General features: G+C 39.9%; 2 pseudogenes; one reads left to right on the top strand and one right to left on the bottom strand.

Annotated features, from left to right (window-relative positions):
• Positions 1-14,418, top strand: part of LOC128567456 (LRP2-binding protein-like) — a 39,132-nt pseudogene extending 24,714 nt beyond the window's left edge.
• Positions 14,419-26,316: 11,898 nt separating this feature from the next.
• LOC128567455 (putative GTP-binding protein 6) lies at positions 26,317-26,757 on the bottom strand (annotated as a pseudogene).
• Positions 26,758-27,031: the final 274 nt, after the last annotated feature.

Raw genomic sequence — 27,031 nt, 5'->3', positions numbered from 1 at the left:
ATCCATAGGTGACAGAAGCCAGATGCCCCTAAAAATTCTCACAACTGCCACCTGGCCTTGGGAACAGGCAGGTTGCAAATCACCTGCTTTCTCTCCAGACCTGAGCTCCTCTGGCCTTTTGCTAAGGTGAATCCAAGATATCATACTTGTTGTTGGCATAACTGTGCCTTCTTTCTGAAAATTTTATATCTACAGTTCTCTAAATGTTTTAACAACATTTCAGTTCCTTGCACACATCCTTTCCTAGTCTTGTGGCCTAATAGTAAATCTTCCACTTATTGCAGTAAGGTATGCTGTAACTGTTGCGCAGGGAGGGTTGACAGGTCCCTGGCCAGTGCCTCCCCCATAGATTGTAGGGGAGTTTTTGAACCCTTTGTGGCAACTGAGTCCAGGTATGTTGTCGAACAACTCCGTTTCAGGACTCTTCCCACTGGAAGGCAGACAGTTTCTGACTTACTGGCATCACCCGGATAGTAAAGGGGACATCTATTAAATCTAAACAAGTGAACCAAGCAACCTCTGCTGATACCAAACTAAGAAGAGTATGCAAGTTTGGCACTGTTGGGTGCAAGGTTACAGTAGCTTGATTAAATTGACTAGTCTTAGGTTGTGCACAAGGTGATACTCTGAAGTTCCCAACTTTGGTACTGGCACCAAGGGGTGTTCCATGTGACTGGCAGAGGCAGATAATTCTGAAAGACCTTAGCCTGTTTAAAGGAGCCTGAATTCCCTCCATGCCACCCTTGGCATTGGATACTGCCTTTGTATGATAGGTTGTGCCGCTGCCTTTAGTTCCACATACACAGCTTCCTCGTCTGTGGCCCATCCAGGAGGGTTGTTCTCTGTCCATACCTTAGGCCACTTAGCAATTAACTCTGACTCTACATTTTCTTGTTCTGGCCTCATGAATAATCTCCACTCTTTTTTCAGGGGCATAGTTACAGTTAACAATAGACATGGTGTACGAACCTTGAGATCAGTAGGTCCCTGTTCAGTAAATGTTACTGTGGCCCTCAGTTTACTTAGTAAATCTCTTCCTAATAAGGGTAATGGGCAGTCTGGCAGATAGAAAATATGATGAGTTACTTATATCCTCCAAATGCTACAGGTTCTAGATAAGCAGAAAGTTGGGCGGCTATACTTCCAGTTGCTCCCATTGTATCTATGGTCCAAGAAGAGAGAGGGCCTGTAGGCTTAGTCACTACAGAGTATTATGCAACAGTTATCGACTAAAAAGTCCATACTCTTGCCCCCTACTTTCATTCCAACCATAGGCTCGGGAGGGGGGAGTCCATAAGTGAGTTCATAGCTGGATTGAAGGCAGCTGTCTTTTTAGTAGATGGGGAGCCGAGGGGGGCAGGTATTAGGTTCCACCTCCTTCCCTTCAGCAACTAATGGACATTCATTCTTCCGGTGACATTCATTCTTCTTGTTCTTTGCAGTTGGCACATTCGTCTCTTTGCGGTTGAAAAGGGAGGTTGCTTGGTGCCCCTACTCCTCTTCCTCCACCTCTATAGCTGCCTCTTCCTCTGCTCCCCATTGCAGCTGCTATGGTATTAGCTTTATGTCTCAACTGCCTGGTTTCTTCCTCTCGTGCCTCCCTCTCAGAAGTAGCATCCCTATTACAAACACCTTGTGAGCTATAGAAAGTACCTGGCTTGTGGTCATACCATCAAACCCTTGTTTCTGAAATTTTCTCCTTATGTCTTCTGCATTTTGGCTTAAAAAAAGCCATGTGTACCATGCTCAGGCTCGCGGCTTATCTGGGTCAAAGGGAGTGCACATGTGGAATGCTCACATAAGCACTCATAAAATTGTCCTGGACTTTTCTCTTTTCCTTGCAAAACTTTATACACTTTCTGAAGATTAGTGGCCTTTTGGGGCCCTTACTGTAGCCCTTGCAAAATTGAATCTTGGTATCTGGTCAATCTCTACATTCCTTGGGGGTCATTGTTGTCCCACTGAGTGTCCTCACCAGACAGCTTGTGCATACTCCTGTGGGTTCTGATAATCTCCCGGGGCATTTTCCTCTAAACACTTTGTTGCTACCTGCAATACCCACCTGCATTCATCAGTATTAAACAAGTACATTAAGAGCTGGTGGCAATCCACCCACGTGGGATAGTGGGTTTGAAATGTAGCATGCACAAGCTCCACCACTGCTTGTGGCTTCTCTGTATAAGAAGGTGTGTTGTTTTTCCAGTTTAATAAATCAGTAGAGTGAATGGTTGGTATACCAAAAAAGGTACACCTCTTTTCTTGCCAGTGCCTATCCTCATCTGGTCTGACATATGGGGTGTCTCAGAGTGGCATCTGTATGCCTGGCTTTGGTCTCAATTTGGCAGCTAGTGGGGGAGTTTTAGGTGGATTAGGTTTAGGTTGTCCAAGATCACCACCAACTGCACCCTTTTCATCTCCATCAGGCTCTCCTGATGGACTGCTAGGCTCAGAGGGGCTGCTGGGTTGTCTCACGTTGCCTGGAATATAGGCTGGTGGCCTTATCTGTATTTCAAGTGGGTCCTCTGGATTAAGATCTACTTGTACTTAGCCTTTTAATTTGTCACCAGGTTATTTAAATCTTTTGTTGTTGTGCTTTAACTACCATAACAATTGCCAGTTGTCCTCTCAGCCATGGGGGTGTCTCTAACATTAGTGTCAGCCAAGCGTCTATGTATGGGAACTGGTCAAGGTATCCAGGCTTACCTTCTTTATTAGACTTATATCTCAACTCCTTCTGATGGCCAGCCTACTCCAAAGGATGGCCATTCTAGCTCACAAAGCTTTCTTAACCTTTTAGGGGTCATAGTAACTCCATAGTCCCCTACGAAGCTTTTTTTAAAATTCTGTGGCTCAGTCCGTAGGGCGCCGGCCCCATATACCGAGGGTGACAGGTTCAAACTGCAACCCGTCATTTTTTGGCCAAACTGCAACCAAAAAATAGCCGGGCGTTGTGGCGGACGCCTGTAGTCCCAGCTACTCAGGAGGCTGAGGCAAGAGAATCGCTTAAGCCCAGGAGTTGGAGGTTGCTGTGAGCTGTGTGAGGCCACGGCACTCTACCGAGGGCCATAAAGTGAGACTCTGTCTCTACAAAAAAAAAAAAAAAAATTCTGAAACATTATCCTTAGGGGAGTTTCCTTAGCACAGAACCCATCCCTGTGGTGCAGACAAACAAAAGGAGGGGGAGGTTGAAGATCTCTCAGGCGCCTGCCTGGCCACGCCTCTTGCAAGAGGAGATGCACCCATATAAGCCCCAGGCCTGGTTGCCGTTGCACAGCAAATCACCATTATGCCTTATGATGTCTCCATGGACCACAGGTTAGGGCCCAAGCAAGCTCCATAACAGTAACCAGTTGTGAAGCTATACAGTCATTCACTTTTTCACACACCACTTATTCACAGAGGCTAAACAATTCCTCCCAATCCCTTCCCCTCTTACTGTGGCCCTCTGCCTTGTGGATATCAATCCCTGTCCCTGTTCCTTTTAGCCTGTCTTACTGAGGCCTGCCTCATGGAGGCCAATTTGCCTCTCTGACTGAGGCCCCCTGCCTCATGAAGGTCAATTCCTTCTCCTGTCCCTTTTTACTGAGGCTCCCGCCTCAAGGAGGTGATCAAATTCCTCTTTCACTCTTAAGAGCGGGCTTTACTAGTATTATACCCCTTTTTAATCCAGTTCTCCTTACCTAAGTCTGAACATGCACTTCCCCCATATGTTCATTCCTCTGTTGGTGAGCTGCTGCTGCAGAGGACCACCATGGGACCCCCACACCACTCTGCCAAGGCCTCCCTCTGTGTAATCAGCATGGGAGCACTCTCAGGCAACAGCATCAATCAGGGCACCAGAGAGTACCCCAAGTGGTGCTATACCTGCATGGGGAAGCTCCCAGAGTCAGTTCCAATCTGCCTGCTTGTTTTCCCAGTCAGGGAACCAGAAATGTTGCAGGAAAATGGTGAATTAAAACTCACAAACACACCAAAAATACAGAGAAAGGAACCTTTAATTGCTAGCTCAGTCAACTCCAGGAGACTAGAATACACTTGGTCAGTAATATGAATGTAATCATACAACGGGGAACAAGAGTCCATAGGTAACAACATGGCCGGATTTAAGGTGGACACTATCTTCAGATTTATGTTAGGATTATTTCACAAAGTAATCTGATATTTACCTATGCAGTTTCTGGCTATTAACAAAAAGCCTCCCTTTTGTTCTAGCAGGGATAGTATATAATGAATAGTCACCTGTTGCCAAAGGATAAACTTTTCAGCTTCTTGTAAAATATAAAGGAGCAACTGCCAATCCTCAGACAAGTGGCCCGTCATTTTATTATCACATCCAGTTGCTTTAAGAAATAAGGTCCAGGTTGCTGATGATCCCCCAAAGTTGATATCAGTACCCTGAGTCCAATTCCTTGTCTTTCTTAAATGAACAAATTCAAAAAGTTTATATAAGTCTGGAGACAGATCATCCAAGCAGAAAAATAAATAAAAACTAGACTTAAATGGAACTTTAGAATAAATGAGGATAACAGATGTTTAAAGAACATTTTACCTGTAGTAAAAGTACTGACTATGCTTTTTCTCATCAGTACATGGAACATTTCCCAAGATTGGACATTTTTTTTTTTTTTTTTAAGTAGAGACAGAGTCTCACTTTATGGCCCTCGGTAGAGTGCCATGGCATCACACAGCTCACAGCAACCTCCAACTCCTGGGCTTAAGCGATTCTCTTGCCTCAGCCTCCCAAGTAGCTTGGACATATCTTATGTCATAAAACACGTGTCAACAAATTAAAAGAAAAAAACAGAAATCATACTATGTGACTTTTAAGAACACAGTGGAATAAACCTTAAAATCAACTCCAAGAGAAACACTGAATTATACTCAACATTATGGAAAATAAACAAGCTGCTGATGGATGATTATTGGGTCAATAATGAAATTAAGATGAAAATCAAAAGATTCCTTGAACAGAATCATAAAGGGGACACAAACTCTCAAAATTCAGCAAAAGTAGTCCTAAGGGGAAAATTCATGGTCTTAAATACCAACATCCAAAAGACAGAAAGCTCACAAATTAACAATCTGACAACATACCTCAAGGAACTATAAAAGAAAATCAAACCATACCCAAAGCCTGCAGAAGAAAAGAAATAACTAAGGTCAGAGCAGAACTACACTAAGTGGAAAACAGAAAACAATACAAAGGATCAATGAAACAAAAAGTTGATTCATTGAAAAGATATACAAAATTAATATACCTCTTGCTAGAATAACCATAAATCAGAGAAGAAGGACTCAAAATAAGCTCAGTCAGAAATAAAAAAGGAGATACTACATCTGATACCTCAGAAATAGGAAATATCATCTGTGAATACTATAAAAATCTCTATGACTATCAACTCAAAAACATAAATAAAATGTACACTTTATGAGAATTGAATTGCAGCACAGTGGACTGGGAGTCTCTCTACCCGGAAACTTTGCCTGACTGCCCAGGGTCTGGTAAACAAAGGGAGAGAAGGCTCTGTGAAATTTACACACACACACACACACACGCACACACACACACACACGCAGTGTTTTGACCCATGAGAGAAGACACCATATCAGCCCCTCAAAGGCTAATAGGAGCCATCCCACCAGAATATTCAAGGCCTTTTATTAGGGATTTGGGGGGTATGCATACATAAGGCAAAAAGTGAAAAGGTAACAGTTTTACTTTTTGTTTCAGTTAAACAGTCGGTCCTTTGTTCAGGAAAGAAAGCTATCAGGATGAAGGACAGAGGAGCACTAAACTACAGATCAAAGAATATTTTGGGTAGGATTTAATGAGGGAAGGTTACAGCCCAAAAGTTATCAATAGATTTCTAGTCTTATTTATATCCTGTCTCTAAGCTGCTGATCTCTGTCTAGACATTTTTCAGATGATTTTCTCGTCTACCCTACTGGATGTTGCAATCCCTCCTCCTCACTTTAGGTGTGCATCACAGCGGAGGGGCTGAGACTCAGGGCCATAACCCACATGAGTTCTTGGGGATGTCAGCCTATTCTAGCTTTCATTCACAAATTCCTGGAAACACATAACCTCCCAAGACTCAATTAGGAAGAACTAGAACTCTGGAACAGACCAATATGAGCAGCAAGATTGAAGCAGTAATAAAAAAATCTTCCAACATAAAAAAGCCCTGAACGAGATGGATTCCTGGACAGATTTTACCAGATTTACAAAGAAGATTAGGTATCCACTTTGCAGAAATTATTCTATCACATCAAGAAGGAGGGAATTCTCCCAATTCATTCTGCAAAGACAGTATCACCTTGATACTAAAGATAAGAAAGGGCACAGCAGCAACAACAACCAAAAACAAAAATACAGACCAATATCCCTTATGAATATAGATTCAAAAATCCTCAGTAAAATATTATAAAATAAAATTGAGCAGCACATTTAAAAAATCCACTATGACCAAGTGGGCTTCATCCCAAGTATGTAAGATGGCTCATCATAGATAAATCAATAAATGTGATTCACCTCATAAACAGAAGCAAAAACAAAGACAATATGATCATCTCAATAGATGCTGAAAAAACATTTGACAAAAGTTAGTGTTCCTTCACGACACAAACCCTCAGCAAACTAGGCATAGAAGAAGCATATCTGAAAATTATAAAAACTACATATTAAAAACCCACAGGGAATAGACTGAACGGGAAAATGGAAAGCATTCCCATTAAAGACTGGAACTAGGCAAGGTTGCCCACTATCACCACTTCTATTCAACATAGTGCTGAAAGCCCTAGCCCAAGAAATGAGGCAAGAGAAAGAGATAAATATCAAAATTGGGAGCAAGGACTCAGTGCCTGTAGCTCAGTGGTTAGGGCACTGGCCACATATCCTGGGGCTGGTGGGTTCAAACTGGCCTTGGCCTGAGAAACAACAATGACAACAACAACAATAAATAGCCAGGCATTGTGGCAGGCACCTGTAGTACCAGCTACTTGGGAGGCTGAGGTTAAAGAAATGCTTAAGTCCAAGAGTTTGAGGTTGCTGTGAGCTGTGATGCCACAGCACTCTACCGAGGATGACATAGTGAGAATCTGTCTCAAAAAAATAATAATAATAATTGGGCGCAAGGTGGTCAAACCATTAGTTTTGGCTGATTATATGATCTTATATCTAGGAGATTCCACCAAGTGATTCATGAAATTGATAAATTCAGCAAAGTCTCAGATTACAAAATCAATGTACGCTAATCAGTACCATTCCTATACACCAGTAATACTCAAGCTGAGATTCAAATCAAAGACTCAATACCATTCATAATAACTACAAAGAAAATGAAATACCTAGGAATGTACTTAACCAAGGAGATGAAAGTACAAAGAGAGCTATAAAACACTGAGCAAATAAATTGCAGATGACACAAACAAATGGGGAAAAAATCACATTCAAGGATCAACAGAATCAACATTGTTAAGTGTCAATACTACTAAAAATGATTTACAGATTCAATGCAGTCCCCATCAAAAACCAATGTCATATTTCACAAATCTAGAAAAATAATTCTATGCTTCATTTTCAAATCAGAAAAGAGTCCCAATAGCCAAAGCAATCTAAAGCAAAAAAAAATAAAACCTGGAGGTATCACATTATCAGACTTAACTATACTACAAGGTTATAGTAACCAAAACAGCGTGTTGTTGGCATAAAATCAGAGACATAGACCAATGGGATAGAACAGAAAAACCAGATACAAAACCATGCACATTCAGCCAACTAATCTTTGACAAAGTGGACAACAATACACACTGGGGAAAAGAAGCTCTGTTCTATAAATGGCGCTGGAAGAACTGGACAGCTACATGCAGAAGAATAAAACAGGATCCATATCTTTCACCACTCACAAAAATTAATTCAAGATGAGTAAACAACTTAAATGTAAGGCGTGAAACCATAATAATACCAGAAGAAAATGCTCGAAAATCTCTTCTAGATATTGCCCTAGGCAAAGAATTTATAAAGAAGACCACAATAGCAATCACAGCAACAAAAAAAGTAAATAAATGGGGCTTGATTAAATTAAAAAGCCTCTACAGAACTGAGGAAATAACCCGCAGACCAAATAGACAACCTATAGAATTGGAGAAAATATTTGCAAGCTATACATCTGACAAAGGGCTAATCATCAGAACCTACAAAGAACTCAAACAAATCAGCAAGAAAAGAATCAAACAACCCCATCAAAAAGTGGGCAAAAGACATGAACAGAAGCTTTTCAAAAGAAGATAAGTAAATGGAAAATAAACAGATGAAAAAATGTTCAATGTTATTAATCATCAGGAAAATGCAAATTTAAACTACCACAATGATATATCAATTTACTCCCATTTAAATGGCATTTATTTAAAAAACCCAAAACAATAGATGCTAACATGGATGCAGAGAGAAAGGAACAAACTTATACATGGTTGATAGGATTGCTCCTTAGTACAAGCTCTATGGAAAACAGTATGGAGATTCCTCAGAGAACTAAAAGTAGACCTAGCATTTGATCCAGAATCTCACTACTGGATATTTACTCAAAGGAAAAGAAGTGGTTTAATCAAAAAGATACCTGCACTTAAATGTTTATTGCAGCACAATTCACAATTGCAAAGATGTGGAAACAACTCAAGTGCCCGCATTCATGAGTGGATTAACAAAATATGGTATACGTACACCATGGAATACTACTTTGCCATGAAGAAGGATGAATTAAGGCCTTTGCAACAGTTTGGATGGAACTGGAGACCATTTTCCCAAGTGAAGAATCTAAAGAATGGAAAAACAAAGACAACACAGTTAGTGTTCTATTAAACTAGAACTAACTGATGAGGACACTTGTGCACAGAGGGAAGTAAAACTTAATGGAAATCAAGCAGGGGAGCAGGGGGATGAGGGGATGGGTAAAAATCTACCTAGTGGGGAAAATGAACACTATCTGGGTAATGCATACACTTATAATCCTGACTCAAGCATTACAAAAGTGATCAGTGTAACCAAAAACATTTGTACCCCCATAATATTTTGAAGTAGAAAAAAAGAGAAGTGCAAATTAACCTGAAAATAAATGAATAGATTTTACCCAAAGTGAACAACAGAAGAGGATTTTGAAAAATAAATAGACTTTCAGAGATGTGTGAGGTGATACCAAAAGGTCTAGCTAGCATTGATGTCTTCAGAGTTCTATAAGGAAGTATAAAGAGCGCTCCACAGGAAAAGTGTTTGAAGAAATAATGGCTAAAAAAAAAAAAACACCTCAAATTCTGTGAAAGACAAATCTACAGACTAAAGCTCAGCAAACCTCAAGAGGATTAACCCAAAGAAATCCATTCCTAGACACATTCTAATCAAACATATAAATCAATGACAACAATCACAAAAAATCACTTGAAGGTGACCAAAGGAAATGACTCATTATTTATTGGCAAGCAGTAATTCAAGTGACACTGGAATTCTCTTCAGAAACTATGGAAAACAGAAGGAGGTGGAACAACATTTTTAAAGTGCAGGAAGGAAAATTATTGTCAAACCACAATTTTATATCCAGAAAAATTTCCTTCAGGAAGAAAAGTGAAATAAAAACATTCTCAGATGAAGGAAAACTAAGAGTCAGCATACCTGATTTAAAAATATCATAAAGGAAGTCCTTCAGACAGAAGGAAAATGATACTAGAAGGAAACTTGACATCAGGAATGAAGAAAGAGCACAAAAATGGAAAATATATAGGTAACATAAGCAACTACTTTTCTTGAGTTCTTTAAAAATATTTGACTATTAGGTGGTGCCTGTGGCTCAAAGGAGTAGGGCGCCGGCCCCATATGCCGGAGGTGGTGGGTTCAAACCCAGCCCCAGCCAACAACTGCAAAAAAAGAAAACATACACTCACTTGATAAGTGTTACAGAATACTATTCAATTTTTGGGCAGCGCCTGTGGCTCAGTGAGTAGGGCGCCAGCCCCATATGCTGAGGGTGGTGGGTTCAAACCCAGCCCCAGCCAAACTGCAACAAAAAAATAGCTGGGCGTTGTGGCGGGCGCCTGTAGTCCCAGCTGCTTGGGAGGCTGAGGCAAGAGAATCGCATGAGCCCAAGAGTTAGAGGTTGCTGTGAGCCGTGTGATGCCACGGCACTCTACCTGAAGGCGGTACAGTGAGACTCTGTCTCTACAAAAAAAAAAAATATTTGACTATTGAAAGAAAAAAATGAGAAAAAACCTGGAACAGAATAAAAAATGAAAATGACATATCAAAATTTATGGATACAATAAAAACATTGCCTACAGAGAGATTTATAGCATTAGATGCTTATATTATCTAAGTAGCAAGTTTTAAAATCAATCATCTAAACTTCCACCTTGAGAAATTAAAAAAACTAGCACAAGGCAGCAAAAAATAAGGATAAGAGCAAAATCAATGAAATTGAAAAAAAAGAAACCACTAGGAAAAAAGTCAAAAAAGTCAATACCTCAAGGAAACTGACAAACCTTTAGCCAGATGACAGAGAGAAAGAGAGAGAGAGATTACTAATATTGGAAATGAAAAGACAGGATATGACTACAGACCTTGCAGATATTAAAAGCACAATAAAGGAACACTACAAACAACAACACTATATACAAAAATTCAACAATTTAGATAAAAATGAAATAATTTTTCAAAAACCACAAATTACAAAACTTATTTGAAATGAAATAAATAACCTGGATATTACCACAGATATTAAACAGATTAAATTCATAGTTTAACATCTTCCCAAAAAGAAAAGCAAAAGTCTATATGGTTGCACTAGTGAATTTGCCAAACGTTTAAGAATAACATCATTTCTATACCATTTCTCCCAAAGAATAGAAAATGAGGGAATACTTCCCAGGTTGCTTTATGAGGTCAGCATTATCCTGATACCAAAATCAGGCAGATAACATATGCAGTATTAGAAAATAAAACTTTAGACCAATATAGCTCAGAAACAGAAACAGAAATAACAAGATGTTAACAAATTGAATTCAACAATATATAAATAGCATTCTGTTTTTTTTTTTCTTTGAGACAGAGTCTCCCTATGTCACCCTTGGTGTCACAGCTCACAGCAACCTCAAACTCTTGGGCTTATGCGATTCTCTTGCCTCAGCCTCCCAAGTAGCTGGGACTACAGGTGGCTGCCACAATGCCTGGCTATTTTTTTGTTGCAGTTGTTTACCTGGCCTGGGTTGGGTTTGAACCTGCCACCCTCAGTGTATGTGGCTGGCGCCATAACCACTGTGCTATGGATGCTGAGCCCATAAATAGCATTCTTAAGAAGGAAATGTATCCCTTTAGACGTCTACATTCAAAAAACAGAGAGCACATCAACAAATTCACAAACCATCTAATGGAATTAGAAGAAGAAAAACAATCTAATCCCAAACCCAGCAAAAGAAAAGAAATAACCAAAATTAAATCAGAGATTAATGAAATTGAACACAAAAGAATCATTCAGAAAAATTAACTAAACAAAAAGTTGGTTTTTCAAAAAAATAAATAAAATTGATAAACCTTTGGGCAGATTAAAAACAGAAAAGCAAAATCTCTGATAACCTCAATCAGAAATAATAAAGGGGAAACAACAACATATGCCACAGAGATACAAGAGATCATCTCTGCGTACTATAAAATTTCTATGCCCAGAAATTTGACAATGTGGAGGAAATGGATTAACACCGTCTCCAAAAATTATTCCAAAAAATTGAGGAGGACGGGATCTTCCCCACCACTTTCTATAAAGCAAACATGACCCTGATACCAAAACCAGAGAAAGACCCAACTAAAAAGACCAATTTCATTAATGAATATAGATGCAAAAATTCTCAACAAAATCCTAACCAGTAGATTACAGCTTGTCATCAAAAAAATCATATAGGATGACCATGTAGGTTTCATCCCAGGGATGCAAGGCTGGTTTAACATACCCAAGTTCATAAACATAATTCACCATATCAACAGAAGCAAAAACAAAGAGCATATGATCCTGTCAATAGATGCAGAAAAAGCATTCAATAAAATTCAGCATCCTTTTCTAATTAGAACACTGAAGAGTATAGGCATAGGTGGCACATTTCTTAAACTGATCGAGGCTATCTATGACAAACCCACAGCTAATATTTTACTGAATGGAGTAAAAGTGAAAGCGTTTCCACTTATAACTGGAACAAGACAAGGTTGTCCTCTGTCACCATTACTATTCAACATAGTGCTGAAAGTTCTAGCCAATACAATTAGGCAAGACAAGGAAATAAAGAGCATCCAAATGGGAGCAGAGGAGGTCAAACTCTCCCTCTTTGCTGATGATATGATCTTATACTTAGAGAACCCCAAAGACTCAACCACAAGACTCCTGTAAGTCATCGAAAAATACAGTAATGTCTCAGGATATAAAATCAATGTCCACAAGTCAGTAACCTTTGTATATGCTGATAACAGCCAAGTTGAGAAGCTAATCAAGGACACAATTCCCTTCACAGTAGCTTCAAAAAAAATGAAATACCTAGGAATGTACCTAACTAAGGAGGTGAAGGACCTCTAAAAAGAAAATTATGAAATGAAAATAAATAACAGAAGATATTAAGAAATAGAAGAACATACCATGCTCATGGGTAAGGAGAATCAACATTGTCAAAATGTCTATACTTCCCAAGCAATCTACAGATTTTATGCAATTCCCATCATTAAAATACATCATCATACTTTCAAGATTTGGAAAAATTAATTCTTTGTTTTGTTTGGAACCAGAAAAAAACCCTGTATAGCCAAGGCAATTCTTCATAATAAAAACAAAGCCAGGGGTATCTCCCTACCAGACTTTAGGCTATACTACAAGGCCATAGTGATCAAAACAGCATGGTATTTGGTATACAGCATGGTATAAAATAAAGACAATAACATTTGGAACCAAATAGAAGCCATGAGATGAAACTAACGTCTTACAGCCACCTGATCTTTGATAAACCAAACAAGAACATACACTGGGGAAAAGAATCCCTATTCAATAAATGGTGTTAGGAAAACTGGATAACCACATGTAAAAGACTGAAACTAGACCTGTACCTCTCACCCACCACTTACAAAAATTGATTCAAGATGGATAAAAGATTTAAACCTAAAGCAAGAAACAAGAAAAATCCTTGAAGAAAGTATGGGGTGAAAGTTTGAAGCTATCAGCCTGGGGAAAGATTTTATGAAGAAGATTTCCATGGCAATGGCAACAAAAATAAATAAATGGGATTGAATTAAACTGAAAAGCTTCTGGACCACTAACAAAACAACAACCACAGCAAACAGACAACCTTCAGAATGAGAAAAGATATTTGCATATTTTGAATTGGACAAATGCTTGATAATTAGGATCTATAGATAAATTAATCAACAAAAAAAGACCCAACAATCCCATATATCACCGGGCAAGAGGCAGGAATAGAACCTCCTCTAAAGAAGAAAAACAAATGGCTAACAAACATATGGAAAAATGTTTATTGTCCCTATTCATGAGAGAAATGGAAATCAAAACTACGCTGAGATATCATAACTACAGTGAGAATGGCCCACAACACAAAGTCTCAAAGCTGCAGATGCTAGCATGGATGTGGAGAGAAGGGAACACTTTTACACTGGTGGTGGGACTGCAAACTAATCTTAACTTTTTGGGGGAGGAAGTATGGAGAAGCCTCAAATAATTCAATATTGGGAGAATCACTTAAGGCCAAGGAGGTTGGAGGTTGCTGTGAGCTGTGATGTCACAGCACTCTACCAAGGGTGACAAAGTGAGATTCTGTCTTACAAAAAAAAAAAAAAAGAAGAGCCAAAAGAGCTAGAAAAAGGCATTTTATTGGCATTCAGAAGCCCAGGAGTCCCAGGGTGCTTTTGGTCTGATGTATTTTTATGGACAAGATATCTACCAGGACGCTAAAGCTGCCCTGCACTGCTTAAGAGAAGCTGGAGAACAAGGGAATGGAATGTCTTTCACAGAGTACTATTATTACATGAAAATTTTTTTTTTTTTTTTTTTTTATTACATGAAATTTTTTACAAAGTGTGTCACATTTTCTAAAAGGATCGCTGACTATGATGAAGTTCATGACATCCCCATGATAGCCCAGGTCACAGACTGTCTGCCGCAGTTCATCAACTGAGGCATGGCCATGGCAGGCGTCTACCATGCCAGATGTCTTCAGCTTGGATTGGGCATGGCAAAGGATGAAGCAACAGCTAACCAGTATTATTCTAAAGCTTGTTGTCTGAATCCTGCATTGGGAGATGAACTTCACTCCTTACTTATTTGTCAGAGAATTGAGACCACAGCACATTGCAACAAAGACCATCAATCCTCGCACCATGCAGTGGTATAGCCCAGGTCTTACCTGGAAAATTTTTGAGTAGCTTCTGCAGGCTCTCTGATTGATTTCCTGACATTGGTCTTCGCTTCTGCTTGTGGTCAGTGGTGCCATCCAGGAAAATACTGATGTAGTAAACAAACATTTGCTCACTGAAAATCCAATTCACTGTGTCTCAGATTTGTCTTTTGAAAGAAAATTATTTCTTGGATAAGGCTTTTCAAAAATGTTGTCCTCCATTCTCAAAGGCATTTGTCAATGGTCAGGTTAAGATACAGCCTGATCTAAATGTTTGATGAATAAGCTAGGAATTGGATTAAAAAAGAAGAAGAAGAAGAATAGAACCCTTTGTGTTTCTGGTTCTGTAAAACTTTCCTTCCAGGTGACAGAAGATTTCTAGCAGATAATCCGTGAACCTTTTACAAGGTCTCCAGCAGATGACCTTTGATCTCTGTCATGACACACCTGACACCTTCTGAGCTACAGGCAGGTCACACTCTGAATTGCTTTAAAAGAAGCCCTTTACCCTAACTGACACTGTCACCATCTTCTATTTTCAACAGCAACCCTTCTGCTTACAAATGCTCTTTAATATATCTCTGCTGTTACCTTGGCCTGGTTCTTTGCAGCACTTTTCCATCTTTCAGCATCCAACAGAAACAATAGCTCAAACTCCAGGAAGGAGGTCAATGCAATTATACTGTTGGAAAGGTTCTTCCCTTATTTAGAAGGTGGTCAACCCAAAATACTTATTTAAGGTAGATTATAACAGCAAGGATGCATACAGTTATCTCTAGGGTAACCACAAAAAGAATTATGGAAGAGTATACAACTAAAAAACAAGTAAAAGAGAAAAACGGAATAATAAAAAATCCATAATCCAAAAAAAAAAAAAATTCCATAATCCAAAAGAAGGCAATAAACAAGAAGTAAAGGAACAAAACACAAAAAGACAAATAGCAAGATGTTATACCTAAACTGCATTATTAATTATTTTTATTTTTCATTTATTTATTTACTTATTTTCATCTGGAATCAAGTGTGCTACCATTGTGCCTTGAGATTGGCTTATTTTTTAGAGACAGGGTCTCACTCTGTTGCCCAGACTGGAGTGCTATCGCCCAATAATAGTTGATGCACCCTCAAACTCTTGGGTTCAAGGGCTCCTCCTGCCTTACACTTTGAGTAGCTAGGACTTCAGACACATACCATGACACCCAGCTAATTTTTTTAAAAAGTTTTTGTAGAGACAAGGCCTCACTAGATTGCCCTGACCTCAAGTGATCCTTCCACCACAGCCTCCCAACGTGTTGGGATTAGAGGCATGGCCCATCAAACCCAGCTTATTAATTATTTTAAATATAGGTGTTCCACAATCCACTTAAAAGACAAAATGTGTCAGACTGAATAAAAAACCAAACCAAACTATATGTCATTTACCAGTTATACATTAAACTGAGAAAGGTTGAAATAAAAGGTTGATATACCATACAAACACTAATCAAAGAAAATTGGTATAGTTATGTTATGTATATTGAAGTTGACATTGAGGTAAGTGTATTGCTAGAAATTAAAAAGGACATTTCATAATGATAGAAAGATATTTAAAATATTACCTGTTTGTATCTTCCTTTCTTGGTGTAAGTACTATAATTATTTTAATAATAGGATAACTACCTCCAGGTTAAGATAATGACTTCAAAATCCCTTGTCATTCAAATACAAAAACACGATGAAATAATTTTTAAAAAATTACTACCCATCAATGCATAATATTAGATTTTTATTTTATTTTATTTTTTGCAATCTTTCATAAGTTGATATTTATTATTATTATTATTATTATTATTATTATTATTGGGGATTCATTGAGGGTACAATAAGCCAGGTTACACTGATTGCAATTGTTAGGTAAAGTCCCTCTTGCAATCATGTCTTGCCCCCATAAAGTGTGACACACACTAAGGCCCCACCTCACTCCCTCCGTCCCTCTTTCTGCTTTTCCTCCTCACCCCCATAACCTTAATTGTCATTAATTGTCCTCATATTAAAATTGAGTAGACAGGATTCATGCTTCTCCATTCTTGTGATGCTTTACTAGGAATAATGTCTTCCACTTCCATCCAGGTTAATACGAAGGATGTAAAGTCTCCATTTTTTTTTAATAGCTGAATAGTATTCCATGGTATACATATACCACAGCTTGTTAATCCATTCCTGGGTTGGTGGGCATTTAGGCTGTTTCCACATTTTGGGATTGTAAATTGAGCTGCAGTAAACAGTCTAGTACAAGTGTCTTTATGATAAAAGGATTTTTTTCCTTCTGGGTAGATGCCCAGTAATGGGATTGCAGGATCAAATGGGAGGTCTAGCTTGAGTGCTTTGAGGTTTCTCCAAACTTCCTTCCAGAAAGGTTGTACTAGTTTGCAGTCCCACCAGCAGTGTAAAAGTGGTATTTCTTCTTTATCCTTCTGAAATACTGGGTAATGAATTCACTTGGAAAACACAAGTTCAGTAGCTCTGCCAAAACAGACCAGATTTGTTAGGTTAATGAAACAGTTCAGGGGTGAAACCTTCATTAGCTACTATGTGTCTTGATAGGAGTTAAGTTTTATTGAAGCTTCATGTCCAACTATTTTCTGGACACACATGTAGCTTCTAATACATGTTTAAATAGAAAGCAATGAATGTAAAGGTGTAGAACTTTATACAAATGTCACGTTGTATGGTTATTTTTCATGGAACTCTGAACATCATCATCATGCTGAAACTACCTATGGCTCAGTGAGATGCTTTTGCTCATAAAAAGTCTTTTGTTTCCCTCAGTGACCAAGAGTGAAAAGTAGAGACCCTCCCTAAACACTGAACCAGGAGCTGTTTGGATAGAATACTGTGGAGGATAAGTAGGAAGTTCAACAACTTCGTTTGAATCAGAACTAAGGACAGTCACAGCAAAACCAGAGGTGGGGGAGTGGGGGTGGTCCTTGCTAAGCCTTGGTGTCTTTCAACCTGAACAAGCTAAAATGTACCTCATGGTACACTGAACTGGGTGATTTGAGGAGATGTGGGCAGGGTGTAGGGCCTCAAAAGAGAGAATGATTATCAAAGCCCCAGCCAGCCTTCTGGGTGGCGAGGACAGGCTGAGAGGAGCCAAGACTTCAGACTATGGAGCAAAAGGGGCTGGGGAGGGAGCACAATACTCGGCTTCTCCTCCCTTCTCCTCAGCTTCCCTGGAAGTCCCTGTTGGCCAAACACAACTAGAAACCAGAAGGCAAGTTGGGCCAGCCTCTGTCGGCACAGAGAAAGATGGAGAAGGGCAGAGAGGAGACCTGGGTGAATAGAGGAGCTATTCAGCACAGGATGCTGCTGCAACTGTTTAGGACAGAAACCACCATCTGAGTTTAAATGCCAGCTCTGCCAGAAACTGTTCCAAGTGACTTTGTGGAAATCACTTAACCATTCTGGGCCACTGTTAAAAATGAGGGGAATAATATATGACAGAGTTATTGTGAGGATAAAGTTAATATGCATAACATTTAGCCCAGCACCTGACACATGGTAAGTGCTAGATAAACCATAAGTTTCCTTCCCTCCTTCATAAGACTTAACTCTCTACTTACCTCTTTTATTTTATTTATTTATTTATTTATTTTTGAGACAGTGTCTCACTCTGTCAACCTGGGTAGAGTGTTATGGTGTAGGATAATATTTAGAAATAAACATATCCTACATGAAGCACACAAGGTAAATTCAGTGTAAGTTAAAATGACTTGCTTTTCTTCCAGAGGCTTAAGGGACCTGGACCCCCCTGGGACACACACAGAATTGGCTTGCCTGGAGTTAAACATTCCACAAGTCCATTCTCTGAAGCTGTGCACCCAGTGAGGCCTGAGATCAAAGGGCATGCCACCCTTCCTCAGAGATATGGGCCAGGGGGTTGACGTATGTTAACAACATATTGTCAGAGGTCTATAGGTACTCTGCCCTGAAGGAAAGACACAGTCATTACTTTATACTGAGTAAACTGAGTGAATACGTGAAGATATTCGTCTATTAACTCTGTTCCCCTGTGGCTACTTTCTTCTTTGTGATCTTTATTTAGATACCTGTTCAGGAATTAGTCAATGTTTAAAAGAAGAGGTTTACTACAAAGGTGATTATATTGATATGATAACAAAATATTTCATTTCAAGTTAATTTCAGATAGGTAAAATAAGATAATGATGAAACTAATAGATAATAGATTAAGTGTGTACGTGACTAGAAAAGTATAAAGTCAAAACCTGGAATAAAGATTTTTGCTACACACCATTTCATTTCGTGTAGTCCCTGTTTCTTGATTTAATAATTACAGGAGCGAGTTTACACCCACGGCAAAGCTGCTGTTCGTTCGCGTCTCTGGTCACACAACACATGGCGTCATAGCTTACAGCAACCTCAAACTCTTGGGCTCCAGTGATCCTCTTGCCTCAGCCTTCCCGGTAGCTGGGACTACAGGTGCCCACCACCACTCTTGGCTAGTTTTTTTTTGTATTTTTAATAGACACAGGGTCTCCTTCTTGCTCAGTCTGGTCTCGAACTTCTGCTTACCCCTTTTAAACCAAGCCCAGATATCTACTTTCTTTTTCAATATTAACATGCATTAGAAAAATCCTCTTATTCCTACAAACCCTGGGGAAGTATCCGGTTCATTCCAATGTCAAATGCATCACAATAATAATTGCCTTGAGTCAAGATATTATTTAAGCAGAACACATTTTTTTTTTTTTTGATTCTTCAGAAATGCTGCACACACTGCAGGGACTAATTGGCCCTTAGCAGATAATACAGCATAAATTACCAACTATTTGCCAGGAGCAGCAGTTTATTCCCATGGACCGCTAGATACCTGACACCACCCGTACTCTGTCTGTTTCCTTGGGGTAATGAGATGCCTGGAATGCAGAACACTTTCACTGCTTCACCATTCGCAGAAGCTCAAAACATCTGCTAGAAGCCAATTTCTTATTCTAAGGATTAGAGCATTGTTCATTGTGAAACTACACACCCATTTGCAATGTCATTTCCAAGTTCTGATGGAAAGTCTATCACATATTCCTATACCCATCTAATGTTTTTATCCATCATCCCCTAGACTGGAATATTTTCTGTTATTCCATTTGCCCAGAATAATTCCAAAACAACAGTGGATGCCCTGCAGCTCCAGAGGAATCCGGACCTTACCCAGGCTGCAGGCTTTCCCCATAGTACTCTAATGACCAGGGGAAAAATCGAGCATATTAAAGACTCAAAAAATTATAGTAGTACTTAAATATGTATTCACTTTCTACTTTACTAAGTAACTTTGCAGCCATTATGACTGAGGTGGGGTCAGGATAATAACCTCCTTGCTCTTTACAGTTGAGGAAACTGACTCTATGAAAAGTTAAGTAGCTTGCTCACGGGTTTCTAACAATTTGAGTTGTCAGTCTTAGAATAGAGGTCTTCCAATTATTCTAAAGGGCTTACCCAGAGATGACAAAGTAAATTTACTAAATGGACATCCTAGAGGTGTCAGATTAGCTGCCAACTGCCTGCTGTCTGTAAAAGAATAAAACAAAGACGATCAGAACTTTAACATCAAAACACAAAGCAGAGTTCATTTCTCTGCCTGATAAGAAAACACTCTTCGGATAAGGGAAAAAAATTAACTGATTAATTTGTTGAGAGGGAAAAGTCAGAATTTTGTAAATGCTTTAGAATTGGAGAGGATTCAAGGTTGTTATGCTAAATCGGCATTTAAAACTAATGCTCTGGAGAGGACTGACCATAAATCTTACATGACTGGTTAAAACAAGTCCCTTTGCTCATTGGTCAGGAAAGAGTCTTCCATTAGGCATGGTGAGGATCTCAGGGAGGGGGAGGGTCACTATCAGTTGACATTTCTTTATCAGCTTCAGCTGCTTACAATAGGTAAGCACAGCATTCAGTTTCCACATCTCAAATTCTCAAACATCTCAAACCTTCACCAGAATCCTCTGCAGAGTTGCTAAAACACAGATTGAGGGGCCCAACACCAGAGTTTCTGAGTCTGCAGGTCTGGTATAAAGCCTCAAAACTGCATTTCTAACAATTTCCCCAAGAATGTTCTGCAGCTGGTCCCAGGTCCATGCTTCAAAAACCACTATTTTAGACACGCGATGCTCTAAGTTTTTATTTTATACCTCTTTGTTATCAACCACCTCTTTAGCATCTAATTACTAGGTGAGTCTCTCACACCAAGCAAAGAAGTCTCTCTGGATAATAAACTTTGTTTTCTGCTGACTGAAAACCTGCTTTTATGTTGTTGTTGTTTGTTTGTTTGCAGTAGTTCTTAGAGCAGGAAACTATTTTGACGGGGGATGGGGAAGGTATAAAGAAAAATTGCTAATAGACTCTAAAGTCAACACAACTTCATACCCTTTCTGTTCAGTTCCTTTCGTTGGGCGGAATCAGTACTGAATTACTTGACTTGCCTTTTTAAAAATAGCATTACATCCATTGATTTCATCTCATTACATTTAGAATTTCCCTCTATTACTTTACCTTCCCAGATCAATAACCACATTTTTCCATGCTCATAACTTTCTCCCATCTTATTTCTGGTCAGCTTACAATCTGATTTATTTATTTATTTTTTTTTGTAGAGACAGAGTCTCACTGTACTGCCCTCGGGTAAAGTGCCGTGGCGTCACACGGCTCACAGCAACCTCTTAACTCTTGGGCTTACGCAATTCTCTTGCCTCAGCCTCCCGAGCAGCTGGGACTACAGGCGCCCGCCACAACGCCTGGCTATTTTTCTGTTGCAGTTTGGCCGGGGCTGGGTCCGAACCCGCCACGCTCGGCATATGGGGACGGCGCCCTACTCACTGAGCCACAGGCGCCGCCCCTGCTTTATTTCTAATATGACTCAGCGCTAGGGTCCTCCAAGCTTACAATTCTTGTTAGAATCCAGGGTCCTTCACTTATACATTCTTTGCTCCTTTTTTGAGATATGTCCCTCATTGCTTTATAGGACTTAATTGTGTACTTGTTGCTGTTTACCAGCAGATTGGTGTCTATGGGGCAAAGGATCTTGCTATGAGGTTTCTTTTCCTTGCATCACCAGTCCAGGTCCTGCTCATAATATGTGCTCAGTAAACATTGGTTTTATTCTGTTGGCAGTTTTGAATCAGATATGTCTCTGCTGATTTTAAAAAATATGTATTTTAAATTTGCATAAGTATCTTTCAACATATAGCTCTGAGTCATGACAAATGCATAAAGTGATGTAAACACACCCACAATTAAGATTTGGAACATTCCATTAACCCAAAAAACTCCCTCGTACATGCTGCCCCTTTTTCAAAAACTCCCTCTTTCTGAGTTTCTAGCAACTACTGATCAGTTATCTGTCCCTGGAGTTTAGCCTTTCCCTAAATGTCCCAAAGTAGGAATCATGTAGTATGTAGCTATTGGCTTGTTTCACATAGGAAGATGCATTTGAGAGTCCGTTCATCCTTTATCCCTGAGTAGCATTTCACTGAATGGACACACCACTGTTTGTTTACTCAGTTATCAGTCAAAAAGCATTTGAGTTGTTTCCAGTTTTTGTTAGTTATGAATAAAGCTATTGTAAATATTTACATGCAGATTTCTGTGTGAACAGACATTTTTATTTCTCTTAGATAAATACCTGACATGATAAGTGCATGTTTTTAACTTTATAAGAAACTGACAAAGTTTTCTAGGAATACACTATGGCTGTACCATTTGTTATTCTCATTAGCAACATGAGTTCCAGTGGGTCCACATCATCCTCATCAGTTGTTGGAATTGTCAGTTTGTTTTGTTTTAGTCATTCCTATAGGTGCATAATGTTATCTCATTGTGGGATCTCATTAGGGATTTGCATTTCCCTAATAAATGACAATGTCGGACATCTTTCCATATGTTAATTTGCCATCTGTGTATTATTTCTTTGACAAATTATGTGTTCAAAACTTTTGCTTTTTTTTTAAATTCAGTTGTTTGTTTTTTTTTACTGTTCGGTATTGAGAGTTCTTTACATTTTTTGAATAAAAGTCCTTTGTCATTTATGTGATGTTCAAATATTTTCTCCCAGTCTGTAACTTATCTTTCATTCTGTTCATGATGTCTATGCAAAGTAAAACTTTAAATTTCAATCAAGTCCCGCTCATCAATTTTTTTCTTTACTGATCATGTTTTACTGTTGTAAGATCTCTTTGCCTACCTCAAGCTCAAAAAGATTTTCTCCTGGCTCTACACCCATAGCCCAGTTGTTATGGCACCAGCCACATACACTGAGGCTGGTGGGTTTGAACCCAGCCCAGGCCAGCTAAACAACAATGACAACTGCAACAAAAAAACAGCCGAGCGTTGTGGCAGGCGCCTGTAGTCCCAGCTTCTTGGGAGGCTGAGGCAAGAGAATTGCTTAAGCCTAAGAGTTTGAGATTGCTGTGAGCTATGACACCACAGCACTCTACCCTGTTTTCCCGAAAATAAGACATCCTCCGAAAATAAGACCTACTTACAGGAAAGATAAGACGTCCCCTGAAAATAAGACCTAGCACATCTTTGGGAGGACACCTTAAAATAAGACACTGTCTTATTTTCGGGGAAACGGTACCAAGGGCGACAAAGTGAGACTCTGTCTGAAAAATAAATAAAATAAATTAAAGTTTAATAGTTTTGCATTATGTATTTAGATCTAGGGCCAATTTTGAGTTAATTTTTATATAAAGTTTAGGGTATAATTTGAAGTTCACTTTTATGCATATGGACATCCAATTATTTCTGTACCATTGGTTGAAAAGACTGTCCTTTCTGCTTTTGTGAAAATGCACTTGGCCAAAATTTGTGTGGGTCTATTTCTGGATTCTCTGTTCTGTCCCACTAATCTGTGTGCTCATCTCTTTGTCAATATTCCGCGGTCCTGATTACTATACCCTTTAGTAAGTCTTGAAACCAAGTAATATGACCCTTCCTAACTTCTTATTCTTTTTCAAAATTATTTTGACTTTCTTACCCTGAGTTTAAGCAAAAAGAAAACAAAACTAATAAAAAATTATTTTAACTAATCTAGTTCTTTTAATTTTCCACATAAATTGTAGAATCAGCCTATGAGTACGTGAGTATCTACAAAAAAAACTCTACCCTCAGGCGATTATTAACTTGTACTGTTGACATTGTCTAACTTATGGTCCTTAAACTTTAGTGTGCTAAGAATTTTAAAAATGTACATTCCTGGGCCAGACTCTAAATATTCTCATTCAGTATTTCCACCAGGGGTCAAGGAATTTCTGTTTTTAATACTGTCTATAAGGTGATCTGATGTAGGTGATCATGGAGTATGATTTGAGAAACATGACCCTTGCTTCCCTGGAATCTAGAAAATGCTTCACAGGCTTTGACAAATCTTATATATATTATATCCACAAATACGGTGAAACAACATGGCATTGGGTTCACTGTTAATTTCCAAAACTGGTAATGTACATTATACAATACTATGGCCAAGTGCTAGACCACAAACCACAACCTCACAGATATATCTATCTGTTTCACTTTAAGTTCCCAGAAAAACAATGTGAATTTCCAAGTCCAATGAGTAGCTCTGTGATATTTATCCCCTCGACCAATTCCGTGCACATTTTCTTGTGCTAAATGCAGAATTCTTAAGCCATTCTCAAACAAGGAAAAAATAGATTGGAGAGAGTCCCAAGGTAAGTGATAAAGTTGCAGAGGAAAAATATTAATCAAAAGAATAGGTTCTCCAGAGAAAAATCAGATTGATGGCCATAAATACTAACTTTATTTCACATTGAAATATGGATTAATCAACTTGCTGAGGGAATGGGACATTCTTTTTAATTTAATTTTCTGGGTAATGGGAGAAGGAAGGTTAACTAGAAAAAAACCTTCCAGTAGAAAAATCTTTCTAAAATGGATTAGTCTGCTTTCCACCTTAATTTATTACTAAGCATTCATTGCTTTGCTTATTTCCTAAGGGTAGAAAATTACAACTTAGAAAAGATCAAAGTGAATTTAAGAGGCTTTTCCTTAGTCCCTAGACCAAGAGACTAACTGAATGGTCTTGGCAAATAGGTAGGAAGAGATCAATTAACTATTATGGAATGAATGCTGCTGGGGAGATGATCTCCTTTCTAAGTATTAATTGATTTGCTTTTAGGCCCAGACTGCTTAGAAAGGGAGTAGGGAGTAACAACTTAGGGGGAGATCAACTTTCAGATTTAAAAGAGCCTTCTCTTAAGCCCCAGAATCAGCAGGGACATGAATCAGGCTCCTAGTGATGAGGTCTGGCACCCAGCAACTCTGGCTCCCGGAGAAACAAGTAGGAGAATCCACTCAGAAAAGGACCTTTCCTTGGCTTAAGTTTTATCAAGTAACTGCCTTTTTAAATCATTCTGCAAGATTTCTTGAGGTGTCCTAGAGAGGCTTGATGAATCTTTTAATAGGTAGTTCAGTCTAAGGGTTCCCAGGTGGACCTAGAGTCAGGCTGCTTTGATCTATGCACTGGTATCACTGCCTGCTGGTTATACAACCTTGGAAAAGTCACTGCATGTCTCTGTTCCTCATTCTACCCTCTACAAAATGAGTGAAATAATAGCACCTATCTCATAAAGTTTACCGTGAAAATCAAGTGAATTAATGGCAATTATAAGAGGCTCAAAGCAGTTCCTGCATAGTAATTACTACCTAAGTGTTAGCCACAGGAAATAATAACATTATTTTTTCATGAGGGAGGATTTAAGACCTAGAAAGTATACTCTCTAAGGAAGATGGTGTAGGACCCAAGTGTTTCTATTTTTGCCTGAGTTGTTTTTTGTTTGTTTGTTTGGTTTTTCTGCTGTTATATGAAGTTTATTTTTCTTCTTTATTATTTATTTATTTTTTTTTAGAGACAGAGTCCAAATTATTTAAATCATATTAAGTGCTGAATTGTGTGGTATTCAAAGGAGAGAATTTCAGAGAAGTCCGGCGTGTTCCTGTATGGACTTAATTCAGTGTTTTCTTCTTTTTTTTTCTTTTGTAGAGACAGAGTTTCACTTTGTCACCCTTGGTAGAGTGCCATGGCATCACAGCTCACAGCAACCTCCAGCTCTTGGGCTTAGGCGATTCTCTTGCCTCAGCCTCTTGAGTAGCTAGGAGAACAGGCGCCCGCCACAATGCCCAGCTATTTTTTTGTTGCAGTTTGGCCGGGGCTGGGTTTGAACCCGCCACCCTTGGTATATGGGGCCGGCACCCTACTCACTGAGCCACAGGTGCCACCCGAAGTTTATTTTTCATATTGGTAGAGACAGCTAACATGCACGCGGGGTGGGGTAGGGGTTGGGGGCACATGCACCTGCGATGTGCAGGTGGGACTCCTTGTTGGCATTTCTTAGCAGGCCTGACCCCAGGTACACTCCCCACCTGGCCTGAGGCCTCCTTGTTAGCAGAGCTGTCTTCTCTCTGCCATCCTCTGCCACCTTCTGTGCTGCCCAAAGGCTGGGTCTCTCCTCCTTTCTCCGGCACTGTGGGGAAAGCGAGGCTGGCTGTGCCTATGTGAGGGCCATGGGACAGAGAGACCCCACCGTGGCACTACTCACAGCCATGGTCACAGCCAGCCCTAACGACCCAGGAACTCAGCTCAAAGGACCAAGCACAGATCTTCAACATCCACTATGGATGCCTGCCAGGCAGGTGGGCAGGACCCAGCTCATTCGGACCAGACTGCACCTGTCTGGAGCGGACGCTAACAGCTGCCCATGCTGGACAGCAGTGGCCGTGACCCAAGACCTGGGTGGTCACAGCCACACATGCCCAGCAGAGAACCAGAAGCTAAGCCCAACACTTCAGCAGGACAGCTGCCCGGGCCGCTAGGGCATGTTTTCATCCTGGGAAGAACTTCCGGAACTTGCAATAGGCAGACTTGCTGATGATGACCTGTACTTTGGCCACCGCCTCCTCAGGATCACATCCACCTGCTGGACTGTCACCTCCCGATGCAGCCAACTGAGCTGGGCCCCTGCCTGCGGCACACGGAGGGTGAGCAGATGCCTCCCTGTGGCTCTCAGAACTGCATCTTCCAGGTCTGCTTTCAGCTGCTGCAAACCCCAGGAGGGCCGAGACGGCCACTGTGTGGGGCTCCGTGGGACTGTACCCAGGTCCCAGGTCCACTTTGTAGTGGACCTCCACCATGGTGTCCAGCAGCAGGCCTGGAAAGGTTGGAAAGTAGGAGTGCCTACTGGAATCAGGGTATCCACAGGTCTTACCCCAAGGGGGGAAGGTCCCATTCCACTGGGCCCTGAGAGGCATACGTCCTCTTGGCATCCCGGAAAGAGCTTCCCTACAGGATGAAATGCTTTATTTTATAGACAAGGGCTTCCTTCCTCCACCTCAAACTAGACTGCTATGCCCTCCATTGATAGGTCACCTGGTAAGCCATCGTCAAGCAAGGATATGGGATATGCTATGAAAGGGATAAAACCTAGTTCCCTAATGGCATTGAATCAGAGCTGACATGCTTGAGCAAAGGATGGTGGCATAGGGGCGTCCTACCCAGGTCTCCCTTTGAGATAGGGTTTACTGCTCAGCTGTGAAGATC

The sequence above is a fragment of the Nycticebus coucang genome, chromosome 16 (genome assembly GCF_027406575.1).
Source record: "Nycticebus coucang isolate mNycCou1 chromosome 16, mNycCou1.pri, whole genome shotgun sequence".
Taxonomy (NCBI): Eukaryota; Metazoa; Chordata; class Mammalia; order Primates; family Lorisidae; genus Nycticebus; species Nycticebus coucang.
The sequence above is the reverse complement of the archived record's forward strand: the minus strand, read 5'-3'. Positions and strand labels throughout refer to the sequence as shown.